The sequence below is a fragment of the Triturus cristatus genome, chromosome 5_1 (genome assembly GCF_964204655.1).
Source record: "Triturus cristatus chromosome 5_1, aTriCri1.1, whole genome shotgun sequence".
Classification (NCBI taxonomy): Eukaryota; Metazoa; Chordata; class Amphibia; order Caudata; family Salamandridae; genus Triturus; species Triturus cristatus.
In genome coordinates this window covers 843,305,145-843,332,918 of record NC_140587.1, presented here as the reverse complement: position 1 = coordinate 843,332,918, position 27,774 = coordinate 843,305,145, and positions in this window count along the sequence as shown.

Genomic DNA, 27,774 nt, shown 5'->3' with positions numbered 1-27,774 from the left:
CTTGTTCTTATTTCTTCAGCATCTGATTCAGAACTTGTATCTGATTCTTCAAAGTATTCTACTTCCTTGTTATCCACTGGATTTGGAATTCGCAAGGTGTGACTAGCATGAATCCAGTTCTGCACTCCTGCACATTTTACAGCTGTCCGTGTGGTCAGGATCACCTGACGTGGTTTACCCCACCGTGGGACCAAACAGTTTTGTCTTTTATGCACTTTTATTCTCACCCAGTCACCTGGGCTCAGATTATGAGCTGGCTTCTTTTCAAGAGTGGTGGCATCCGATCCAACCTGATGAAACACAAAATGAACGGAATCAGCCAACCCCTTGCAATAATCCAACACCAAGTCATCAGATACAGGCAATAGCATGTTGACTGGTATGAAAACATGTCGCATTGCTCTTCCCATTACTATCTTGTGAGGACTCAAACCTGTATTCCTGTCTGGAATAGATCTTATAGTCATGAGTACCAGAGGCAAGACATCAGGCCATTTCAAACCTGTGGCTAAACACATTTTCCCTAGTCTCTTTTTAATGGTGCCATTTACCTGTTCCACCACACCAGAAGCCTCTGGGCGATAGGCACAATGTAGTTTCTGTTGTACATTCAATGCTTCACAAATTAATTTCATGATTTCATTATGGAAATGTTTTCCTCTATCGGACTCGATCATGACTTGAAAACCAAACCTAGGAATGAACTCTCTCAATAATAGCTAGGCTACTGTAATTCCATCACTCCTTCTTGTTGGGTACGCTTCCACCCATCGAGAGAACAGACAAACCATCACTAGAACATACCTCAACCTGTTGCAGGGAGGCATTTCAATGAAGTTAATCTGCATTCTTGTGAAAGGCCCTCCTTCTCGTCCTATAGTTCCCAGACTTACCACTGTTTTTCTTCCAGGATTGAATTGCTGACATATAAGGCATCTTTGACAAAGGCTTTCAGCTACAAGTCTAAATTTTGCATTATACCATGTCTGTTTGAAAAGTCTGATCATAGCATCTCTTCCTACATGTGCTTGTCCATGATACATCGGTGCCATGGTAGAAACCATGTGTTGTATCTTCCCCTTTTCTCCCACCTTGGTACCTTCCGTCCACCCACACCTTCCCTCTTACCTTTGGTATCTCCCGGAGCTCACCTTAGAATGTTGACAACCTGCTCATCTCACAGAGCGGATGGTTTGGAATAAAGTGACAGTTGTTCTTCACTTGCTCGGTGTCACTTTTATAACTACACTGGCGACGATCCTGTGAGGGGGCAGGACAAGCCATTTCCCCTTTGTGTTGCTCTCAAGCTGTGCTGTATCAGCTGTGTGTTCGCCGCGTTCCTTACATTGGAGGGTGACGTGTGACAGTCTACATGTTGGCGGTTGCTGGTGTGCTTCAAGTCTTCCAGTCACACATCGGATCTTTGGCATAGTACGCTGTGGCTGATTTCTATGCTCCTCATCATCGTGGTTTCATACTCCTCGCCAGCGAGATCCTTTGTCTGCATGCACATCCTCTCGGCGGCTGATCCTCAGGAGACTGACGTGTGAAAGCCTAGGCTGGCGGCCACTGGTGCGCTACTAGCCTTCAAGTGCACATGTAACTTTTGGGTCAGAGAATGCCGTATCTGAACTTGAGCTCCTCATCTTCGTGGCTCTATATTTTTCGCAAGCTGGATCTTCCTCCCGGGCGCACATCTCCTCAGCGGCAGTTCCCCAGCGAGACTCCCGGGTTCCTGTCAGCTTCCGGGGGCCTGACTGAAGACGCGCCTGTCAACGCCTCCACACGCCCACAAGAGGGCGGGAAGTAGTGGTGCTCTGCTGGGTCCTGTTGCTCCCTGTATGGTTCCGGCAGGCTTTTCTTGATGGAAGACGCGCATGTCCACGCCTCCACCGCCCACAGCAGGCGGAGAGCTTGTGCTGTGCTCCGCGGGGTCCTGTTGCTCACTGCTTGGTCCCGGCAGGCACTTCCAGATTAGCGCCAGCTGCAGACGCCGGCCCTCGTCAACCTCGGGGCGGTAGATACGGCAGCAATATCCTGGGGAAATCAGCAGCCGAAGCGTGACCGGTGGTTCTGAGGTACGTCCAGCGGTGGTTCCGGCAAGTATCCTTCGCCTTGTGGCATGTTTCCAGTCAGAAAGTAGTGGAAATAGGGGTGGAAGAGGACCCCTTCTTTCCGGTCCACCTGAGTTGCCAGTACTGCGCTGTTACTTTATACATTACGTTACCTACAGTCCAGGTTGGGCATTACAGTGACCCCTTCTTCCGGTCCAACTGAGTTGCCAGTACTGCGCTGTTACTTTATATACAGTACATTGCCTACAGTCCTGGTTGGGCATCACAGCGATTCCTCTGGAACTGGGCAGTTGGTCAGAGCGTTATTTGAAATACCCCAGGAATTTGGGGGGTAAGATCCTGGTAGCTATATTCACGCTGAATTCTGTCTGCATCCGGCCACAGTAAGCTGCACCGATTTTGGTACTGAGGGAGTATTACATATTATCTTCACCTAGTTTGCCTGCAGTTCTCTAACTTTCTAGGCATATTCCGCTCCAGTACCTGTTACCAGACATACAATTTACTCCTTCTCCTTCAGTTCTATTCTTTGCTGCAAGATTTGTATTTCTTATTCCTTCATTATGGGTACTCCGGGAATATGTCAACCTCCTTCATTCCTAAATGAATGTGGCGATCCAGATATCCATTGGAAGGAATGGACAAAGCTTTTTGAGTCATATTTGATTGCCATGGGCGGAGAAAGATTTTCTGCCTTACGGAAGCAGCATATTCTCTTACACAACATTGGGGTACATGGTCGCAAAGTATATGAGACTCTCCCAGAACCTGAGTTGGATGAAGAAGATGACCTAGATGTGTATGAGGTTACCATGCTAAAGTTAGGTAATCACTTTGGGGATAAGATAAATGTTGTTTTGGAACGACATACGTTTTTCAGTCGATCACAAGGAAAGAATGAATCGGTAAAAAACTACATTGCCAATTTGAGAGGTCTTACTCAAAGGTGTGATTTTGGGGATCTTAATGACTCCTTAATTCGTGATCAATTAGTCAGATGCACAAGCAATAGCAAGATCCAAGAGAAGTTGTTGTCAAAAAACCCATCGTTGGCAGAAGCTGTTTCTATTGCTCAGTCTATTGAACATACGGCAAAGTGTATGAAGGAAATAAAAGTGTCTGAAGAAGTGGTTGCAGCAGTTCAGGTAGAAACTCTTAATAGGAATGTTTCGAAAGTCAGAAGTAAGGTTGAGTCATCCAGTAAGTTTCCAAGAGATCACTCTGACCTCAAATGCTATAGATGTGGGAGCAGCAATCACTTAGCCAACAATCCTATTTGCACAGCTCGCAATGCCCACTGTAAGAAGTGTAACAGAAGAGGACATTTAGCCAGAGTGTGCAGGGACAGTGACAGCAGCCAAGTCAAAGCCATCAATGAAACTAGCGATGAGCAGCTTAGATTTGTGTTCCAAGTAAAAAGCACATGTGGTAGTAATTCCTTCGAATACCCCAAATGCAGCATTTCAATTAACGACAGATATATTGAAATGTTCGCAGACTCCTGCTCTCTCTTCACCCTGTTAAATATGGAAGATTACAGGAAAATTAAAGGGGATCCAGGTATGCAGATATCTAAACCTGACATCACACCCCATGGGTCTACCAAAGACCCCATTCCGTTGGTGGGCATGGTGGAGACAAAAATAAATTTCAAGGGGAGATCCACTGTGGGTAAGGTTTACCTTGTCAGCTCGGTTTCAAATCTCCTTGGGTGGCGCCACCAGAGAGAACTGGGCATAATTCTTGATCCTAATGGTAGGGAACAGGTCAACGTGGTCAAAGAAACTACGGGGGAGTCACCCCTATGTGACGAATTCCCTCACCTTTTCTCTAATGAGCTGGGGATGTTGAAACACTACCAGCATAAAATAAAGATTAGACAAGGGGCGAAACCTGTTGTACATAAGACTCGCCAAGTTCCTTTACTGTTAAGACAGCCTCTGAAAGAAGAACTTGACAAACTCTGCCATTTAGGTGTTATTCTTCCTATTGACGCTTCGGAGTGGGTGTCTCCCATTGTTATAGCTTCCAAAGCCAATGGACAGGGCATTTGCCTTTGCATTGATTTACGCAGCCTCAATGAAAACATTTGGGTCGAACGTTTCCCGCTTCCCAACATCAATGAAATGCTGAGCACCATGGGAAAGGCCAAGTTTTTTTCAGTCATAGACCTTTCAATGGCATATTACCAAGTAGATCTCCACCCGGATTCTAGACCGCTGACAGCGTTTTCAACACCGTTTGGCACTTATATGTTTCTAAGGATGCCCTTTGGCCTTGCATCGGCGGCTGCTGTCTTCCAAAAAATGATGCAAAGGGTACTGGAGGGCATTCCTAACTGCATGTGTTTTCAAGATGATGTTCTAGTTTACGGTGCCGATGAAGAGGAGCATGACGCCATATTTAGGAAGGTATGTTCCAGGCTGTCGAATGCAGGATTATCTGTCAAAAAGGAAAAATGCAAGATCAAAGTCATGGAGGTAGATTATCTGGGACATAATCTTTCTTTTGAGGGGATAAAACCTAAACTGAGCTTAGTTCAAGCAGTGGAAAACGCTCCTCTCCCCACGAATAAGGAGGAGCTCAAATCCTTCTTAGGGTTGGTGGAGTATATGGCCAAGTTCATACCCAGGTTTTCCGAAAAATGTGAGTCTTTACGAGAACTGTTAAAAAAGAAAAGTGAATTCAAATGGGAAGAGATACACTCTGACTCTGTAACTGACTTAAAAAAAGAAATCATTGGCTCACGTGCCTTGGGGCCTTTTGACCATAGGAAGAGAACCATCTTATGCACGGATGCCTCCAACAAAGGTCTTGGGGCCACCCTATCTCAGAAAGGGGAGGGGGGAGAAACCATTAAGGCCTTTGCCTCCCGTACCTTAAGTCCACCTGAACGGAATTATTCTGTAATTGAGAGGGAGGCATTGGCCTGCTACTGGGCCATTAACCATTTCAAGTTTTTCCTTTGGGGCAGTAAATTTACAGTCCGCACGGACCACAAACCCCTAACGCACATCTTTTCATCTAAGAAATCCCTCTGTGAATCCCCTAGGATAGCCAAATGGGTTTTGGGGCTGGAGAAATTTAGCTTCAGAATTGAGTACTTGCCGGGCAAGGATAACGTTCTTGCAGACTATTTGTCCAGGTCTCCTTTAGAAGTAAACATCGAGGATGACCCCTTGGATTCTCCCATCCTTTCGATTCATCTGCCTTCCTTCTCTAAAGAGGAATGGAATGACGAAATGAAGAAGGATTAAAAAATGGAGGCACTAAAAAGTCTAATCATAAATGGTTGGCCAGATAAATGCGGGGATGTTGTGGATGGGTTAAAGGAATTCTGGGAAGTTAGGAATGAGCTTACCATTCATGAAAACAAAATCTACCGCAATTCAAAAATGTTGCCACCTGAGACCTTAAGAGACAGAATAATAGACCTTGCCCACGAAGGCCACTTGGGGAGAAGCCTCACCAAAAGTAAAGTGAGGAACAGCTTTTGGTTTCCAAAGATGGATTCTAGAGTTGAATTAAAGGTAAAGGACTGCTATAGTTGTGCAAAGAGTGACAAAACCAAGTCCTTACATAAGGTCCCACTTTCACCAGTGGAGGTACCAGTCATTCCTTGGACTAAACTGGCCATGGACATAATTGGCCCCATGGATGCCTTAGGTCCAGAGAGAAGGTTCATGTTTGTGCTGGTGGACTACACCTCCCATTGGGTCAATGTCAAATTCACCCCTTCCACTACGACCAAGACCCTCATTGCATTTTTGAAATCGGTATTCTCATTTGAAGGAATTCCATCAATTTTAGTAACTGACAATGGGGTGCAATTCACATCAGATGAAATGATAACTTTCTTAAAGAACCATAACATCAAGCATGAGAAAACGGCCCTTTACTGTCCGAAAGCAAATGGGTTAGTAGAGAGGATGAACCGTATGATTAAGGAACATATTCAACTGGCAATGTCTAATGGGTTCAACGTAGACGATTCACTTAAAAACTGTTTGTGGGCTTACCACACGGCACCCAACCTTGTAACTGGTATCTCTCCCTTTGTAATTTTAAGAGGGAGAGAACCGGGCACCAAGATGTACCCTCTCTAGCTAGAGGGGGCTAAGAATGTTGTCTATGACAGGTCAGAAAGTCAGATTAATGTGCAACAACATCAATACCGCTACAAAGGCTGGTATGATATGAAACATGGTGTGAAGGATTTAAAACCTATGGTTAATGAAGCTGTGTTGATAAAGAAACCCACAAGGGTTAAAGTGGGACAGAGTAAATTTTTCCTTCCTCAGAATGTCAAAGGTAGGGGGAAAAATGTGGTGGAGTTGGAGGATGGTCAAGTTTGGAGTGGGGACAGAGTAGCTAGGTAATGCTCTTCCTGTGTTTTCTCAATCCTGTTATGTTGGGTAAGGAGATGTGTTGTATCTTCCCCTTTTCTCCCACCTTGGTACCTTCCGTCCACCCCCACCTTCCCTCTTACCTTTGGTATCTCCCGGAGCTCACCTTAGAATGTTGACAACCTGCTCATCTCAGAGAGCGGATGGTTTGGAATAAAGTGACAGTTGTTCTTCACTTGCTCCGTGTCACTTTTATTACTACACCATGCTATCAGGCATAACTGGTCTTCCATCCCGATAAACCCACACATGATCTGTTTCCTGTGGTGCACATCCTGCTTTTACCCACTGTCTCATTTCCTCATCTCCTGCTTCTTCCTGTAACTGCCTCACTTCTGCCCATGTATTCACGGTGTTAGTAAATAACAAGGGACATGAATTCATTTCTTTTTCTCTCCCACGATTGACGGAGTTCTGATTACGTGCACAATACTGAGCCATGTCGTTGGCAAACCGGTTGCCCGCTGAAATATAATCATTGGACTTAGTATGCGCAGCAGATTTCACCACTGCTAACTGCTTAGGCAGCTGTATCGCCTCAAGCAATTTTCCAACCACTTCAGCATTCCTTATAGGAGTTCCACTCGATGTCAAAAACCCTCTTTGGGACCAAATTTGCCCAAAGTCATGCACTCAGATTTCCCTCATCCGTTCTCAAACATGATCCATCCACGAACATCACATAGTCACTTTCTGTCAAAGGTACATCTTTTATATCTGGACGTGGTTTGGTACAGAAATCAAGCACTTCCAAACAGTCATGAGCCACATCATCTCTGACTTCCACATTCTCAGCATCAGGTAGCAATGTTGAAGGATTCACATTCAGACATCTCACAAGGCTCACATTCGTTGCACCTAAGATGACTTTTCCATATTTAGTCAGACGACTATGCATCATGAACTGAGTGCGGCTCCTTGTTAAAAGGATTGCCAAATCATGAGGTACAAACACTCTCACAGGATATCCCATCACAATTCCTTCACTTTGTTCCAGACTCTTACAAGTAGCTGTTACAGCTTTGAAACAACCAGGCAATGCAACAGCTACATGGTCTAATATAGCTGAGGAATATGCAATTGGTCTCCTCGATTTTCCGTGTTTCTGTATTAACACAGAAAGTGCACATCCGTTTATTTCGCTGCAATAGAGCTCAAATTCTTTTTCATAGTCAGGCATGCCAAGAGTTGGTGCTTCACACAACCCATCTTTCAATTGTTTAAAAGCCTTCAACTCTTCTTTATTTAATTGAATGGGATCTTTTACATCGCTTCTTGTCAAGCGTACCAAAAGTTTTGCAATCAGGGAAAAGTTACTGATCCACTGATGACAATATCCAACCATTCCAAGAAACATTCTCACTTCTCTTTGAGTCATTGGGGCTCTCATTGCTTTTATTATCTTGATTCTGTCTGCAGTTACTTTTCTTAATCCTTTCTCAATTTTGTGGCCCAAATATTGTACTTCTTTCTGACAGAATTGCAATTTTGATGGGGATACTTTAAGTTCTCCATCTGCCAAATGATTCAACAATGCAATGGTATCCACTACACATGCTTCTCGAGTTCTCGATGCCACAAGCAGGTCATCGATATAGTGAACCAGTACTGAACTCTCAGGCATTTTTAAATCTTCTAAAGACTTTTTCAAAATCTGATTAAATATTGAGGGACTCTCTGTATACCCTTGTGGGATTCGGCACCATGCAAAAATACGTTCGCCAAAAATCTGTTGGCTGTCAGGATGCAATGGAATGGAAACGAAAGCATGACACAAATCAATCACTGTGTACCAGTCTGCATCGTGAGGAATCTGATACAAAATCACAGATGGATTCGGTACATTGGGACAGCATGATACAACGATTTTGTTTATTTTTCTCAGGTCTTGTACTATTCTAAAAGTTCTGTTTTTTCAGACCCATAATTGGTGAATTACATGGACTGCTCATTATTTCCCTCAAAATACCTTGTTCAATCATTCTCTCTATTATAGGAGTGACTCCTACAATTATCTCGGGCGTCAATTTGTACTGTGGAATATTTGGGTAACTTACTCCTTCCTTTACAGTAACTTTTACGGGATCTACATTTTTCATTAATCCCACATCTTCTCCTGTGAAATCCCATACCTCTGTTTTTACTGTCTTTTTCAATTCTTGAGGCAATTTCTCGGGGTCAAATACAGCAAATGCCTTGGTAATCTCAGGTTCCATATTAGCTATAGTCATTTTATACAGTACGTCCTCATCAGGAGTCTCAAAAGCTATACCATCCGGAGTACAGAATATTGTGCAGTTCATTTTGCACAGCAAGTCTCTCCCTAACAAATTTACAGTGCTTGAATCACACACGATAAAACGGTGCATTTCAGAAAATTTCCCTATGTTAATTTTAACTGGTTCAGTGAGATACGTTTTTATCTGTCTGTTGGATACTCCAAATACTTGGATCGTTTCATCCAAGAGAGGAAGATTTTTAACATCAGCTGACCTAACAGTTGAACGAGTAGCACCAGTATCTACTAGGAAAGTAATGTTTTCGTCATTAACCTTTCCATCCACAAATGGGCCTGTCTGGTCTACTTCTAGAGTTGCGCCAAGTACACACTCCTCTTCCTCCCCTCGGCACCGTCAATAACTTTCTTCTGACTCACTCTCATCGCGTTTTAGCCAATACTGCGAAACAGCACTAGCGCGCGGTAGCTTAGTTACCTGTTCTTCGTTGTAGAATCCTGTCTCATTACTGTATTTCTGAGGATTTACGCTCTGTGGAAAAGGCGGTTTTGACGCCTGATTCTGTTAGGCAACAACCTGCTGCTGTCGCTGCGGTTGACAACTCACCTCATTCTGCACCTGTGGATTCAATGATGCATTATCACCATTAGCACTTGGGGGAAATTTACACTTGGTTCTCCAATGCCCTATTCTTTCGCAATTATGACATGGTCATTTCTTTTTGGCTTCATCTAAACGAATCAGTCCTTTCCCAATGTTAGGTTTTTGTCTCATGCCCGTACCATTTGCTTGTTCAATCAATTGAGCTTCCTGTCTCTCTGCCACTGTTACTTGAGCCCACATGGCTTTTTCTTTTAATTTACGCTGCTTTGCTTCAATTTCATCACTAAAATATTTTTCATGTCTCAGTACTTCATCTATCTTTTTATTTTGCCAATCTACTGTATGCTGTTTAATCATTTCACTTACTTCAGGTCGTAACCCATACACAAATCGATATACAAAATGACTCAAATCCTTCTCACTCAAATGTTCATCACCACTGTACTGCTTAAAGGCAAGTACCAACCTCTCGTAATATGCGTGTACGGATTCCTTCGCTTCTTAATGAGTTCTATCAATCTTTACCCAATCAGTTTCTTTAGGAGGTACTTTATTTTTCAGAAAGGGAGCTACTTGCTCATATTTTCTCATTACTTCTGGATCAGGGGCACCTGTTTTTGGATCTCTAGGATATTCTTGAGTAGGCCAACCTATTGTAATTTTACATTCTGTCCATAGATCTGCTGGTACAAGTATGTCAAATAAACTATTCAAATCAATCCATAGTACTTTTGATAATTTTACAAACCTGTCTACCTGCCTGTACCATTCAACAGTTTTCTCACGCAAGCGAGGAAAGTCATTGGTGAATGATAAAATATCTTGTCTGGTCCAGGGGACATGTACATAGCCCCCACCTGGAATCTCTCTCAATGGACATTCTGTTGCTACCTTTTCTTTTTCTCTTACCGGATAAGCTGCAAATGTTTTGTCTGTTGCATCGTCTCGTTTTCGAACCCATCTACTTTTCCATTTGTCTACATCGCCCCATTTTCTCAGTAAAATAATTAAAACTTTAATCTGAGTTGCTCGTCCTGTAGTATTCAAATTTTCAATATCTTTTTCAGAAAAGTCTACTCTGTATGGTTTTTGTAATGACTTTACCTTTTCAAAGTCAATACCCATTTCATTTCCAACTTCTACTAATCTTTCATGTAAATTTCTTGCTCTCCACGTTATACTTTTGCATAGAAACATTAATTCCTTATCCTGATATGTTTTAAATTTTCGGTTGGAATAATTCCTACTCTTAACTCTTCCAAAACTATTTTCAATTTTGACACATCTAAAGGTCTAGGCTCAGCATCTTTTAGCTGTAAACTCCTTAACCATTCACTTAATTCATCAGAAGTAGGACCTACAGGAATCATTTCATTTCGTGTTTGTTCTAAGCTTTTTGTTGACCCTGGTACTGATTCTGTCGTCATTGTTGCTCTATTTGCTAGACTCTTATTTATTGTCAAATTTTTAGGAGTACTTTGTTCAGAAATTCCTACCGCTTGGCCCCATGAATTTTCTCTTGAACCACTTCTTTGTATTTCATTTTCTTTATTACTGTTATAAGGAATCGTCAGACAATGATCACTATCCTTTTGTTTATCAAAAATCGGCATTACAGGTCCTATTGTTACAGGAACAGTTACAGCTTCCATGTTTTTAGTCAATTCCCTAATCTTTTCAGTTAACTCTAAAGTAATTCTGGCTAATTCAGCTGAATTTTCATTTGCCATTTTACCAGGTTGTATATTTTCTGTTTCTCTAAAGGGATTATTTTTTCCTACCTAATGTGGTATTGATTCAAATTTTATATTCTGTGGTGATTCTTTTACTGGGGCACTTGGTGTCAATAATGTGGAATTTGGTTGATACGGGGTTGGATTTTTATAAAACATGTCCTCAAGAACATCATCCTCCGACTCATGCACACCATACTTATAACCTTCTGATCCTGTATTATTTCTCTTTTCTGTACATTTTCTACTAGTAATCTCTTTAGCACTTCTCATAGGGAACATACCATCAGTCATTCATTCATTTCATTCATTTCAAAACTTTATTCGATTCAGAACAAAGAATCATAAAAGTCAAACAATTTCATTTACAAACATTATTTCAAAATCATTTTTAAAAAACATTCTTACAATTATAACACTAAACTGTTAAAATTCATTAGCTAAAATAATCACAAATGAAAACCCCATAGCTGTTACTTCCAATCAAATTAGATGATTTCATTGGTTCTTCGTGCCAGGGCATACATTGAAGTGCCGGTTAAAACAAATAAGAAAAATCAGAAAATCACGATGCAATAATATACAATATACATAATCAGGGGTCAGCTTCATGGTGCCAGATTTAGCCGTACCGTTTTCTAATCAAAAGTGACACCCGTATAAAATTTAGCATTGCACAGCAGACACCAGGTGAAGATAGAGATAGTAAATAATCATAGCCCTCTTCATAATGGCATGGTTGCTTTTCCTTAAGGATCGGCTTAATAAACCTGATTCTCGGGTCCTTATATAGGGAACAGAAAAGAACAATATGCATCGTGCTTTGACTATCTTTGTCATTACAAGGACAGGGGGGCAGTCTCTCACACCAACCCCCCTGTTTAGGAAACGCAAAGAGAAAATGCAGGGTGTGTAACCTAAACCTTGTCAAGTAGAATCGCCATTGCACATGGTTTGTAAAGGATAGATAAAACTGGTGCAGCAAAGTAGCCTTAGGCTCACCAGGGAATTCACAAACGGTGATTTCCAATAAGTTGTTTTAATTACAGCTTTGATATTTCCCTTTATATTTTCGGGGTTGTCAAAAATGTCACCCAGGCCTAATTTATGAAACATTTCATTTACATAAGATAGCCAGGGGATCTGTTTCATGTTTGCCAATTTTAAACAGTCCCGGAGGATATCTCTAGTGAGCTGCAAGTCCTCTGATTGCCATATTTTGCCCCATAACAATAAAGGGGAAAGGCGAATGGTATCACTCACATAACTTAGACCTATTTCGTTGTGGACAAATCTGTTTGAGGAGCCTGATGGAATAGCCAATACACGCTTTAAAAATTTATTCTCCATGATCTGTAATGAGTCAGGGCTTTCAGTCCCCCAAACTCCTGCCCCATAAGTAGCAACCGACAAACATTTAGCTTTATACAAAGTTTTTAAATGTATGACAGGTTTTTGTCCTAGTTTGCCACAAAAACGAAACAGACTCTCTATAGAGCGACTAGCACTTTGGACTCGAGTCTGCATTAACGGGGCCCAACTTAGTTTGTTGTTGAAGAGGTTACCCAAATAATTAAAGTTTTCAACCTTTTCAATGGTAGAGCTGTTAACTACAAACTTTCTAGTTTTGGTGCCCTTTGGGCCACAGACCATGGCAAAGGATTTGGCAAAGTTTACCTTAAGGTCTAGGTCCAACATGAATTTGTGGAAAGCATCAAGACAGTGCTGCATACTGTTTCCTGTGAGTGTCATAAGTACCGTGTCGTCGGCGTAAGAAAGCATAGGAATGCTCCTGCCGTTGACCTTTGGAAAATCATGACAGTTATCCAACAGGTATTTTTCCAGACCATTGGTGTACACAAGAAACAAAAAAGGAGCTAATATGCATCCTTGTCGAACGCCCTCAGTTGAGAGGATAGACTTAGTTTTCTCTCCCCCTGGCCCAAACCTTATGGCTACAGTAGTTGATTCATGAAGTCTACGGAGCAAGGTGACCAAGGGTTCCTCGAAACCCATGACCTCCATCATTTGCCACAGCTTGCTCCGACACACAGTGTCAAATGCACTTGAAAGGTCCATGAAGGCAAGGTGGATGGAGGATTTCCTTGCCTTCATGTATTTGCCAATGATCAGGGCCAGGTTCAGGCACTGTTCAACAGTACCTTTACCTTTCCTGAACCCATATTGGGAATCCACAATAAGGCCCACCGAATCTGCCCAAGTTTCCAATCTAGCTAAAATGACCCTACCCAGTATCTTACACGATGCATCAATTAATGAGATTGGGCGATAGCATCGGGGATCTGATCTATCGCCCTTCTTAAAGATTGGCACCACTACTGCCTCCTTCCATGATGCCGGAATACGGCTAATAACGACTGCTCTAAAAACATTTAATAACAGGGGGGCCCAAACCTTAACATTATGTTTAAAAAAGTCCAAAGGCACTAGATCAGGGCCGGGTGCTTTTAATAGTATGCCTTTCGACAGAGCATCTTCCACTTCTTGTAAGGTGAACGATGCGCTCAAGGACAAGGAAGACTGAGAGACCACCAAATCCCTAACGTCTCCTAGTGATGGTTCCTTGGGTAAAGTACCATGTGGGTTAAAAATGTTCCCAAAATGTGATTCCCATGTTTCACATGCAATCTGCATCACAATGTTATCCTTGCCATTACTTGTAAAAAGGGGGCGATTGATAACTTCCCAAAAGAGCCTGCTGTCCTTCAATTCCGAGGCCTTCTCTAGATCTTCCCAGGCTTGGTTTTTTAGGTCCAACTTCCTTATTCTTATGGCTTCTTTATATGCCAGTATAGATGCTCTAACCACTTCTATGTCCCTGGGTTTTTGTTTTAATGCTGCTTTCAAGGATCTGTGTGTTGCCGAACATGCGGCATCAAACCATCTAGGACCAAGCATTTTGCTTTTACCAATTGGTTTTGTGAGGCGTTCGGCTACATACCCACATAAAGATTCAAAATTCCCTATAACCTTTTCAGGTGTAGTTGTAGGTGTTAAACATGCCTCGTACTCAGAACTATATCTATTTAGGATCTCAGCCTCAAGACCTACCGCGTCTATTTTGCCCCATTTAAGTGTGATACCTATGTTCCTACTATACTTTACAGGTTGCTCCCAGACAGAGTGTTTGGGTTTAACGGGACAAAGGAAGGATAAATTTAGAGGATTGTGGTCACTAGCAGCATTAGCGATTACTTCCAACTTGTCAACATGATGGAGGTGTCCACTAGAGACAATTACAAAGTCAATAAAACTCATCATACCTCTACTTCCCTGAAACATCGGTATTGGAGCAGAATTTGGACCAACCCAGGGATCCACTATACATAGATCATTTAAGATAATGATGTTGTTTAGAGCGTCCCCCTGGGGTGTATGTTTGAAGTGTAACAATGGTTGGTCATGGGAGTCACTTAAACCGCACGCCTTCGAGTCCCCATAGGTGCATAATGAGCAGTTAAAATCTCCCACCCAGATGACAAATAGTAGGGGTTGCTCGAGGCGTGCCCTGGCTATGGCCTCCTCCAATTTCAACATTACGCTTGTCTCTTTGTTGTCAAAGATGTTGTAATACCAATTAATCAGCAGCAATGGTTCAGGAAACAAATTAACCAACATTAACACTTGAAACCATGGGGAGTCAACTATCTTAGAAGTTACAAGTTTACATAGTTTTAAAGATGTTGCCATCATTAGGCCCCCTCTTGCCCTACCCGCTTGTGAGGGTATCGCAAGGGTATTAAAAGCTTGAAAGCCCTCGATGTTCTGAGTGGATCGGCTCCAAGTTTCCTGAAGGCACAGGATATCATAGTCACCCACAAAATCTAGCCATGCCTCGTCCTCCAATCTTGAGGCAAGCCCAGCAATATTCCAGGAAATAAGGCGCATCCTCACAGCGCTTTGGTTTTTTCTACCTAATTCAGTTAGTACTTCCGGATTGTGCCTCAAGATGATTGGACTTGATTCGCTTTCTTTAGTATGGCCAGCCTCAGGGACTTGGGGGTTGGATGTACAATCGTCACCAACAGAAACATTTTCCCGTGAGTTATCGTCACAGCTTTCTCCCTTCTCCCTCTGGCTCGGCTCTCCTGGTATCAGAGCATTAGTATCGCCGGGAGAACTTAGTGATAGTCAGTCTATCTCTTCCATGCCTGCAAGTGCATCAAAACGGTTTCTTAGGGGGATATTACTTGGAAACCGTACTAGATAATCTTCCCCCTGGAATCGTAGTCTTTGTTCATTATGCCGGGTTTGCAAGGAGTTGTTATTGTTATAAATTGATCCCCTAAAGAAACCGTCACACTCTTGCCGAGGGCCCCAGTTGTTTTGGATTGGCCAAATGGCTCTGTTTCTCTGGGCCCACCCAGGATGTATTTCACTGTTCGGTGTCTGCCCAGTGTTTTTATAAAGCAAAGTCGCGGGAGGAAGATACAAATTTGGGTAAAAATATTCTAGACCTATACATTGAATATCCCCAGCTCTAGCAAATCTTGGTTTACCACAGATGATATTTTTTACCCAAGTATCACTGAAGTTGATCAGAATACAGTCCCCCTCTAGGTCCTTATCACTTGGGCCCACCCAGGGAACTCTGCGTACGCTAAGTATTTTTGTTTTAGATTCAGGAGGGAGTGGTCTGTTATTATTGAGCCAGTATATTACATTGTTTTTTAATTCCTGGTTTGATTCCATTTTATTAAACAAAACTGGGGGTACTCCTGTGAGTATTGCCATAAAAGGAGCTGAATCTGGGGGCAAGCTTACCGGTGGTAGTTTCCTTTTATGTGCTCTCTCGTTGTCATTGTTTGCTGCAGGCCCCTGCAAAGATGTTTGTTTTGACCCTTGGGTAGTTCCCTGTTTAGAAGTAAAAACTTCTGGTGTTGCTACTGTGCTACCCATATTTTGGTTAGGGGGCCCCACAGTGCCCGCCACTACAGGTTTGGTACGAATTAATGGAGCAGGTTTTGTTCGTGCTAAGGGGACCGATGCTGCCTTAGGGTCAACAGGTATAAGTGTTTCGGGTGGTTTGCTGGCATTTTTATTCTCTCCCCCTTTCTTTGGATTACTATTATTGGCGATACTGTTTTTATTATTATTATTAGTACCCCCACCTCGAGTGATTTGTTTTTAATTACTAGAGTTTCAAGGGAGTTGGCGTTAAGGGAGATAAGGTGTTCCAGTTGGTCTAATTTTAGATTAACAATTTGAATTTTCTCTAAAACAGGCAGCAAAAGCATCTGAACCGATTTCTCAATTACCCCCAAGAGACGATCATTATTATTGGTGTTAAATGAGAAAATTTTCTGTCCTGCGTCAACTGGGTGAGTGCCCTTTTGTTTGGTTAGATTTGTCGGGACTTTAGATGGCGCTGGCTTCGCTGACTTAGTTCTAGTTCCTTTTCTATGGTTTCCCCCTCTTTTACGTTTGTTCAGATTATTTGGTTCCCGCTCACAGTCTACTACATGATCTTGTATATGAATGGGCCCATTACTGCTCAAATTGCCGTCTAAGGCGTTATCCCCCGTAATACCTGATAAGATAGGTATAAGAGTAGGTGTAGATGCTTCAACTTGGGAATCCCCTGGGTCTGCTATCATGATTATCTGGGAGTCAGAGAGTGCCACTAGATTTGGACTAGCCTCTAGGTTGCTATCTGCACTATCTGCACTTTTCTCGGGAGTGGGTGCCTTATTGGGTGTGATTTTAAAGGCAATATCTCCCAGGGATGAGCGTTTGCCTGTTATTAGATCTAAGGACAAGCGCTTTTCGGTAAGGGTTATTTCTTTTTCCAAGATAACAGTTGCCCGAGTTATAAAATCGTCTAAGGTTCCAGTGGCTTTCCCATTGTTTGTTTTTACAGTAACCTGTCTACCCTTCCCTGAGCGCAAGGACATCATGTGGGTTCTAGGAAACAACTAAATGAATAATAATACTATAACTTATAATCAAACAGTTTAAAATGAGAGATCTGGGATGGAGAGGGAGAGCAGCCCAGGTGGAACGGGCACGGGTTCCTGGGACTCCTAGAAAATGGAGTCACAGCCCTCTAGCTCGCAGCCCTCAGCCCCTGTTTTACCCCAACAGCAGCTTTAGTCCAGTGAGGAAAGCGCCCCTCTGCAGAGCGGGACCCGGGCTACGGGTTCCGCGAGGCGTGGGCAAAATTGCGTTAAGTGACCTCAAGGAATCCAAGATGGCAATGGCAGGTTTGCTAGGAGGTCCCACGGAGTACGAGGTAAGCCGGTATTTGATCACCCGGTCTTCGGGGGCGGGGGTGGGGAGGGAGGGAGAGCAGCCCAGGTGGAGCGGGCACGGGTTCCTGGGCCTCTTGAAAATGGAGTCCCAGCCCTCTTGCTCGCATCCCTCAACCCTCAACCCCTGTTTTATCCCAGCAGCGGCTTCAACCGAAGAAGAGAAGCGCCCCTCTATGAAGCGATACCCACACAGCGTGAAGGAGGTTGGAATTAATGTCAACAAGCAAAGAAAGGAAGGAACAAAGGAGTGTAAAATGCTCCCACAATGAGAGGCAACAGAGATTATCACAGTACCTTGATCAACAGTCCGAGTGGAGGGGCAGAATCCAGGAACATACAAGTTAAAGGGGGTGGCCCTGCCCTGGCTCCGACTGGCGATGACGGGCAAGGACGGGCCCGCCCTTGGCCCGGGCTTCGCCCGGGCGCGCCCGCGCGCGTCCCGCGCTGCGGGTTTGTTGTCAGGCTTTAATCCTTCCCCGGCGCTGCCTGATGATGCAATTGGCAGGCGCCCGGGGCAGGGAGTTCTGGGAAATGGTGTTCCGGTGGCCGTTTCCCTCACGGCAGTGAGAGTCGATTGGCAGCCCTCTAATCGGGATTCTCCTCAGCAAAACGCCGTTCCCCTCACGGCAGGACAGACAGCCTCAGGGATGTGGCAACAGGTACAGTTTTCGCGCTTCCCGCGCTGCGGGTTTGTTGTCAGGCTTTAATCCCTCCCCGGCGCTGCCTGATGATGCAATTGGCAGGCGCCCGGGGCAGGGAGTTCTGGGAAATGGTGTTCCGGTGGCCGTTTCCCTCACGGCAGTGAGAGTCGATAGGCAGCCCTCTAATCGGGATTCTCCTCAGCAAAACGCCGTTCCCCTCACGGCAGGACAGACAGCCTCAGGGATGTGGCAACAGGTACAGTTTTCGCGCTTCCCGCGCTGCGGGTTTGTTGTCAGGCTTTAATCCCTCCCCGGCGCTGCCTGATGATGCAATTGGCAGGCGCCCGGGGCAGGGAGTTCTGGGAAATGGTGTTCCGGTGGCCGTTTCCCTCACGGCAGTGAGAGTCGATTGGCAGCCCTCTAATCGGGATTCTCCTCAGCAAAACGCCGTTACCCTCACGGCAGGACAGACAGCCTCAGGGATGTGGCAACAGGTACAGTTTTCGCGCTTCCCGCCATCAGTCATATTTGCACTTCGCCATCTCCTCATTCTATCATCATGATTCTCTTGTCCACACGGTCTACCAAACATATATCTGTACCTTCCGCCACTCCACTGCCGTTCTCTGTCATACATCTCATCTTCCTATTCTGTCAATGCTTCAAACTGAGTAGGTCTAGGTCTTGGTTCTAGTTTCATCATTCTCTCTCTCAAACTCCTCAATACCGCTAAATTGAATGAACCATGTTCTGGAAATGCTAAAACTCCATCATCTTTTGTATACTTTGCCCAATTGTCTAACCAAATACTTGTATGATAGCCATATTTCGCAACCATAAAGGATGCAGGTGATTTCGATGGAGGAAGCAACTGTCCCTCTCTAGTCACAATCGGTTTGTCCTTTTTAAATAAGTTCTTGACCTTTCCGAACCAGGACTTTTTCTCTTTTTCTGGTGGATCGTAATACATAATTTTCTCTTTTCAGTATCGCTAGATTCCTTTTACGACTATTCTGTTGTCTTATCCAATCGTAGCGCGACTCACACTAACGCACCAATCCAGAGCATCTACGTCACCCTGTAATTCTCCACTCCTAGTGCGGCGCACACTAACGCACCAATCAGGAACGTCTTCATCCCTCACTGACTAACCAATCCCAGCGCGGTCTTTCTGAAGTCAACTTTTCTTGCTACACCTGCTTCTGCTGACCCCTCCTTTACAAAATTTATCGGCAAACTTTTTACATTCACTTTTTACTTAAAATTCTGTTAGTAACGACATAAATACACCACCATTATCTGTTTCGCTAACAAAAGGATAGTCTTGACCTTTTTCACAAGAATTCCGTCTTTCCCGAGAGCAGCGCATCAATCTGCCCTACTATGGAATCATTACATCTGTTGATAAAGTAGCACTTCCCTCTACCTTACCCTTCTAGCAAGCATTAACTAACCGTTTCTCTGGAAATAAGACACCTGTTGGAGACTCACTGCTCCTGAGAAATAAAACCAGAGTTTCACAATTGAGTCGAATGCCGTTTCATTTACGTACTTTCTTACGGAAAATGTAGTTCATTCACACAGAATCCTGTCTTTCCCGAGAGCTGCGCGGCAATCTGCCCTACTACAGCATTATTACACTTGTTCATAAAGTAGCATCTACTTTACCCTTCTAAAAAGCTTAGGGAACACCTATTACCTTTCCAGTGAAAAGCGTAATCAGAGTTCATGTGGACTCCTGTTACTTAAGACCAACATTTTCACAGGTGGCCTTTGCTACCCTTACACCTCTTTCACACAGAAATGTCCCTAACGGTAGCAAACGATGATGTTACCAAATCGAACCCAGACAACGCGTTGTGCAACTTCAATCGTCACACGTTTTCCCCGTGTACCTACAGGGCACAATAATTCTGTCTTTCCCGAGAGCAGCGCTTACCTCTGTTCTACTACCGAATCATTACATTCGACTTCCTACATCCCAGAAGTCGTCAAAACAACATAGAACGTAACGCGACTCAACATAGAGTGTTAATACATGAACAAATACTTATCCGAACATCCACAATCAATAATCAATATTCTAAAATAGGAAAATCAATAAGCAATAATCAAATCTATAAGCAATAATCACCAAACCAAAGCAATAAAACCATCATACTGCTACCAGAAAAACTGATCCGGCGCGAGGCCGGAAGGAAAAGGAAAGGGAAAAAATATATATTACTGTATTTCTGAGGATTTACGCTCTGTGGAAAAGGCGGTTTTGACGCCTGATTCTGTTAGGCAACAACCTGCTGCTGTCGCTGCGGTTGACAACTCACCTCATTCTGCACCTGTGGATTCAATGATGCATTATCACCATTAGCACTTGGGGGAAATTTACACTTGGTTCTCCAATGCCCTATTCTTTCGCAATTATGACATGGTCATTTCTTTTTGGCTTCATCTAAACGAATCAGTCCTTTCCCAATGTTAGGTTTTTGTCTCATGCCCGTACCATTTGCTTGTTCAATCAATTGAGCTTCCTGTCTCTCTGCCACTGTTACTTGAGCCCACATGGCTTTTTCTTTTAATTTACGCTGCTTTGCTTCAATTTCATCACTAAAATATTTTTCATGTCTCAGTACTTCATCTATCTTTTTATTTTGCCAATCTACTGTATGCTGTTTAATCATTTCACTTACTTCAGGTCGTAACCCATACACAAGTCGATATACAAAATGACTCAAATCCTTCTCACTCAAATGTTCATCACCACTGTACTGCTTAAAGGCAAGTACCAACCTCTCGTAATATGCGTGTACGGATTCCTTCGCTTCTTAATGAGTTCTATCAATCTTTACCCAATCAGTTTCTTTAGGAGGTACTTTATTTTTCAGAAAGGGAGCTACTTGCTCATATTTTCTCATTACTTCTGGATCAGGGGCACCTGTTTTTGGATCTCTAGGATATTCTTGAGTAGGCCAACCTATTGTAATTTTACATTCTGTCCATAGATCTGCTGGTACAAGTATGTCAAATAAACTATTCAAATCAATCCATAGTACTTTTGATAATTTTACAAACCTGTCTACCTGCCTGTACCATTCAACAGTTTTCTCACGCAAGCGAGGAAAGTCATTGGTGAATGATAAAATATCTTGTCTGGTCCAGGGGACATGTACATAGCCCCCACCTGGAATCTCTCTCAATGGACATTCTGTTGCTACCTTTTCTTTTTCTCTTACCGGATAAGCTGCAAACGTTTTGTCTGTTGCATCGTCTCGTTTTCGAACCCATCTACTTTTCCATTTGTCTACATCGCTCCATTTTCTCAGTAAAATAATTAAATCTTTAATCTGAGTTGCTCGTCCTGTAGTATTCAAATTTTCAATATCTTTTTCAGAAAAGTCTACTCTGTATGGTTTTTGTAATGACTTTACCTTTTCAAAGTCAATACCCATTTCATTTCCAACTTCTACTAATCTTTCATGTAAATTTCTTGCTCTCCACGTTATACTTTTGCATAGAAACATTAATTCCTTATCCTGATATGTTTTAAATTTTCGGTTGGAATAATTCCTACTCTTAACTCTTCCAAAACTATTTTCAATTTTGACACATCTAAAGGTCTAGGCTCAGCATCTTTTAGCTGTAAACTCCTTAACCATTCACTTAATTCATCAGAAGTAGGACCTACAGGAATCATTTCATTTCGTGTTTGTTCTAAGCTTTTTGTTGACCCTGGTACTGATTCTGTCGTCATTGTTGCTCTATTTGCTAGACTCTTATTTATTGTCAAATTTTTAGGAGTACTTTGTTCAGAAATTCCTACCGCTTGGCCCCATGAATTTTCTCTTGAACCCACTTCTTTGTATTTCATTTTCTTTATTACTGTTATAAGGAATCGTCAGACAATGATCACTATCCTTTTGTTTATCAAAAATCGGCATTACAGGTCCTATTGTTACAGGAACAGTTACAGCTTCCATGTTTTTAGTCAATTCCCTAATCTTTTCAGTTAACTCTAAAGTAATTCTGGCTAATTCAGCTGAATTTTCATTTGCCATTTTACCAGGTTGTATATTTTCTGTTTCTCTAAAGGGATTATTTTTTCCTACCTCATGTGGTATTGATTCAAATTTTATATTCTGTGGTGATTCTTTTACTGGGGCACTTGGTGTCAATAATGTGGAATTTGGTTGATACGGGGTTGGATTTTTATAAAACATGTCCTCAAGAACATCATCCTCCGACTCATGCATACCATACTTATAACCTTCTGATCCTGTATTATTTCTCTTTTCTGTACATTTTCTACTAGTAATCTCTTTAGCACTTCTCATAGGGAACATACCATCAGTCATATTTGCACTTCGCCATCTCCTCATTCTATCATCATGATTCTCTTGTCCACACGGTCTACCAAACATATATCTGTACCTTCCGCCACTCCACTGCCGTTCTCTGTCATACATCTCATCTTCCTATTCTGTCAATGCTTCAAACTGAGTAGGTCTAGGTCTTGGTTCTAGTTTCATCATTCTCTCTCTCAAACTCCTCAATACCGCTAAATTGAATGAACCATGTTCTGGAAATGCTAAAACTCCATCATCTTTTGTATACTTTGCCCAATTGTCTAACCAAATACTTGTATGATAGCCATATTTCGCAACCATAAAGGATGCAGGTGATTTCGATGGAGGAAGCAACTGTCCCTCTCTAGTCACAATCGGTTTGTCCTTTTTAAATAAGTTCTTGACCTTTCCGAACCAGGACTTTTTCTCTTTTTCTGGTGGATCGTAATACATAATTTTCTCTTTTCAGTATCGCTAGATTCCTTTTACGACTATTCTGTTGTCTTATCCAATCGTAGCGCGACTCACACTAACGCACCAATCCAGAGCATCTACGTCACCCTGTAATTCTCCACTCCTAGTGCGGCGCACACTAACGCACCAATCAGGAGCGTCTTCATCCCTCACTGACTAACCAATCCCAGCGCGGTCTTTCTGAAGTCAACTTTTCTCGCTACACCTGCTTCTGCTGACCCCTCCTTTACAAAATTTATCGGCAAACTTTTTACATTCACTTTTTACTTAAAATTCTGTTAGTAACGACATAAATACACCACCATTATCTGTTTCGCTAACAAAAGGATAGTCTTGACCTTTTTCACAAGAATTCCGTCTTTCCCGAGAGCAGCGCATCAATCTGCCCTACTACGGAATCATTACATCTGTTGATAAAGTAGCACTTCCCTCTACCTTACCCTTCTAGCAAGCATTAACTAACCGTTTCTCTGGAAATAAGACACCTGTTGGAGACTCACTGCTCCTGAGAAATAAAACCAGAGTTTCACAATTGAGTCGAATGCCGTTTCATTTACGTACTTTCTTACGGAAAATGTAGTTCATTCACACAGAATCCTGTCTTTCCCGAGAGCTGCGCGGCAATCTGCCCTACTACAGCATCATTACACTTGTTAATAAAGTAGCATCTACTTTACCCTTCTAAAAAGCTTAGGGAACACCTATTACCTTTCCAGTGATAAGCGTAATCAGAGTTCATGTGGACTCCTGTTACTTAAGACCAGCATTTTCACAGGTGGCCTTTGCTACCCATACACCTCTTTCACACAGAAAGGTCCCTAACGGTAACAAACGATGATGTTACCAAATCGAACCCAGACAACGCGTTGTGCAACTTCAATCGTCACACGTTTTCCCCGTGTACCTACAGGGCACAATAATTCCGTCTTTCCCGAGAGCAGCGCTTACCTCTGTTCTACTACCGAATCATTACATTCGACTTCCTACATCCCAGAAGTCGTCAAAACAACATAGAACGTAACGCGACTCAACATAGAGTGTTAATACATGAACAAATACTTATCCGAACATCCACAATCAATAATCAATATTCTAAAATAGGAAAATCAATAAGCAATAATCAAATCTATAAGCAATAATCACCAAACCAAAGCAATAAAACCATCATACTGCTACCAGAAAAACTGATCCGGCGCGAGGCCGGAAGGAAAAGGAAAGGGAAAAAATATATATATATACACAGCTAAACTCCCTGCGTAGCAGACCCAATTTCACACTAGCTCATTCACACACGTAGTCATTGGTGGGGCCCATAACACCAACACTCACACATCTCCTACTCACGAGTCTGCACACAGGAGGAATGATGATTTCGCGCTGGACATGTGGGGGGTTCCTCATTACGTATAGGAAAGAAAAGTTATTGTACAGAATATACATTAGCATCCACCACCTATAGATTCCTAATCCCAAACATCAAGGCACTCCACCCACTTGGTCGAAGGACCAATTGGTTGGATTGGTTGATGGTGATTTAGAACAAGCTAAAACACATTTAAGGCTTAGAATCTTTTATTCTCTTTTTTGAAAAACCACAAACTCATAATTTCTGTTAATCAAATATTTGTTTATCTAAATACTTTTTTGCAAATAATTTCGACATTTATGAATAATCATAGTTTAGAAGTTTAGAAATTAAGTCAAGTAATACAGATCGCAGGACATTTATATTTTCCTATTCTTGCTATCTGGGTTTTCTCTAATTCATTTGGCTCTGCAAAACCGAATTTAGCCGTTAATTGTCCAAATAAAGCAGGCCAAAGCTCAAAGTCCAAAGTTCTTTGCTCAACACGTTACAGTCCCAAAGGTCTCCAAAGGACCAGAAATCGTGCAAGCATCTGTCATCGCCTGTGGGGTCAAAGAGGGTGTGCAGTCATCGAAAACCACCGAATGCTCTAGCCTCTCCCTATTCTACTGCTCTTTTTATAATAAATTTCGGGGATAACATGAAACTTTTTTAGGCGACGAAAGTCTGTGATTGGCTGATTGGAAAATGTCCGATTTTTAGTCTATGAGGTTCCCATGGATTTTGCTGGTTCATTTCTGTAGCTGTAGTTGCCCTTGTGCAACAATGTTTAATGTTCACTTGCATTTCCCAATTGTTCATTTAGAGCAGTTTTTACTTACTGAAGTTTGGCAGTCCACCAAGATCCTATCCTTGACCGAGGACATGGTGCACAGGGGTTGTCAGGAAGTTCACAGAGCCATCCGAGTCTGCGCAGTAGGCATCGCGCTCACAAGACGGTGGCCACTTCTGAACTCGATTTCGGTCACCATTTTTTAGGTAGGCCCAAATGTCAACTTAAGCGAAACAAACACAAAAGAATATTTAATACAAAGAAATGATGATTCTAATGTTAAACCCTCACTAATCCCTTTATATATTAGTATTTTCCTAGCATATAGCAACATTTAAAGCGATAATACTCACCATTAGGATCCAAACAGGAATGCAAAAATCACATAAGCAACATAAATCATGCGATATCTATTACCACATGTTCTACTATTAATATGCGTACAATTTTTAGTTATTAGTGTTATTTTGCCATGCAAATAGCAATTTCCCACATGTAATTGGTGTATGCAAATAGTTGACTTAGTTTCACACAGCAATCCGTTAGTAAAATTATAATCAGTAGGTTATATGGTTAGTCTTTTCATGCAAAATAGAGGAGGTATACAAAATGTTGTTCTACCATCACTCTCACTAGGTGCGTTTTCCCAGAAACCCTTGCAAACTTGAAATATTGGTAGAAAACACACATTTGCATTTCATTTCTGTGCCGAAAAGTTCTGGAACCTGCTGGGAGACACAAACTTCCTACCATTCAGCAATTCTCAAGTACAATTTCTCCAGTCTCCAGCTAGCAATGATACCTCACCTATGTAGGGAAGCCTAGTACCCGCGATAGGAAAAGGCCCAAAATGCTACATGGAAACCTCACATTTCTCCTTTAAAAATTGACCCTTTTTTAAAGAAGGAAGCTGTAGATTTGGGCCCTTGCTTGGCTGACACCTATTTTTATAAACTGCACACCTGGGTGAATCCAGGGAGGGGTGACTTGCATGGCTCTCACCAGGTTTTTTCCCCAGAATCCCTAGCAATCCTCAAAATATTACAAAAAGTACACATTTTATTAACATTTCTGTGATAGAAAGTTCTGGAATTTACGAGGAGCCACAAACTTCCTTTCAAACAGCATTCTTAAAAGTATTCCAATAAAGTGGGTTATTTCACCTGAAGCCATTGCAAATAGCAAACTTTGGTAAAAAACACACATTTTCCTCAAATTTCTCTGACAGAAAGTTCTGGAATGTGCAGGGAGCCACAAATGTGCTACCACTCAGCAATTTCACTAGTCTCTAGATAAAAATGGTACCTCACTTGTGTGGGTAGGCCTAATGTCCGCAACAGGAAACGTCCCAAAACACAACATGTATACGTCACATTTTTCCACTTACAATTGACCCTTTTTTTGGCAAAGCGGGTAGCTGTTGACTTTGGGCCCTAGTTTAGCTGGCTCCTGCAAAAACCTGGCAAGCGTGCACATTTTGTTAAATTAGACACCTAGGGTAATCGACGGTGGGATGACGTGAGAGGATCTCAACAGGTTACTGTCCCAGCTTCTCTTGCAAGTCTCATACTTTGACTAAAAAATACACATTTTGTGACATTTATTTGATGTAAAGTTCTGGAATCTGTGGGGAGCCACAAACTTCCATTCACCCAGCACTCCCCCAAGATATCCAATAAAATGATACTTCACTTCTGTGACTAGTCCTTGTGCCTGCAGGAGGAATCCGCCCTAAATGCAACATGGACACATCACATTTACCGCAGAAAACGTAAAATGTTTTTTTACAAAGTGGGTACCTGTGGATTTTGGGCCCTGGCTCAGGCACACATAGAAAAACTTAGCAAACCTGCACATTTTTGAAAACTAGACAACGAGGGTACTCTGGCAGTGCATGACCTGTCTAAATCTCATTAGGTAATTTTACCTAGAATACCTTGAAAAGGTCAAACTTTGGGGGAAAAAACACACATTTTCCTTCAATTTCTGTGACACAAAGTTCTGCAATCTACAGGGAAGCACACATGTATTACCACCCAGCAATTTTCCAGTCTCCAGATAAAAATTGTACCTCACTTGTGTAGGTAAGCTTAGTGCCCACAACAGGAAATGGCCCAATATAAAACATAGCAAAGAAATGGCCGAACACTGGTGGTGACTCGGACAAGGTATGCACTACAAAAATGAATACATCAAATATGTTAAAAAACATGTGTTCACAGTCATGAATATACTTAAAGCTTTGAATTTTTATTCCAACACAACTCCCATTATTCACCCAGTCATGTTTTTTTATGATCTGTACTTTTTCTTTGAGTGCAAGATCCATGCATGCATAAATTGCCCCAGAGAGCATTCAAAAACTTTCATCATGCAGATTGACAGTGTAGGTTTATTATTCGCTCCTAGGCTTAATTAATTATTGCGGTAACCATTGAAACCCTTTTAGAAATAATCAATACTATGCAGCCCTCAGGTTCCTCTGAAAACCCTGTACAGCCAAATAGACAAAAGTCCTTGTTGTTATGGTGTCTAATGACTCCTCACTCAGGGGCCTCATTTATGAAAAGTGACGCATCGCTGCGTGAACACAGCGATGCGTCACCTTTCATTGCACCCCCCTTGCGACACCAATGATGCGCCATATTTACAATATGACGCATCATGTTGCAAGGAGTGACAGATGCGTCAGTATTTCTGACGTATCTGTTGGCGCAAAAGTGACGCATTGCTGGGGTTTGTCATAAAAGTGACGCAACTCCAGCAATGTGTGATTTCACATGGGGCAAGCCACATGTGAAATGACTTGCGTCAGTCTTATGCCTGCTGTGAAGCAGGCGTAAGATATTGATGCA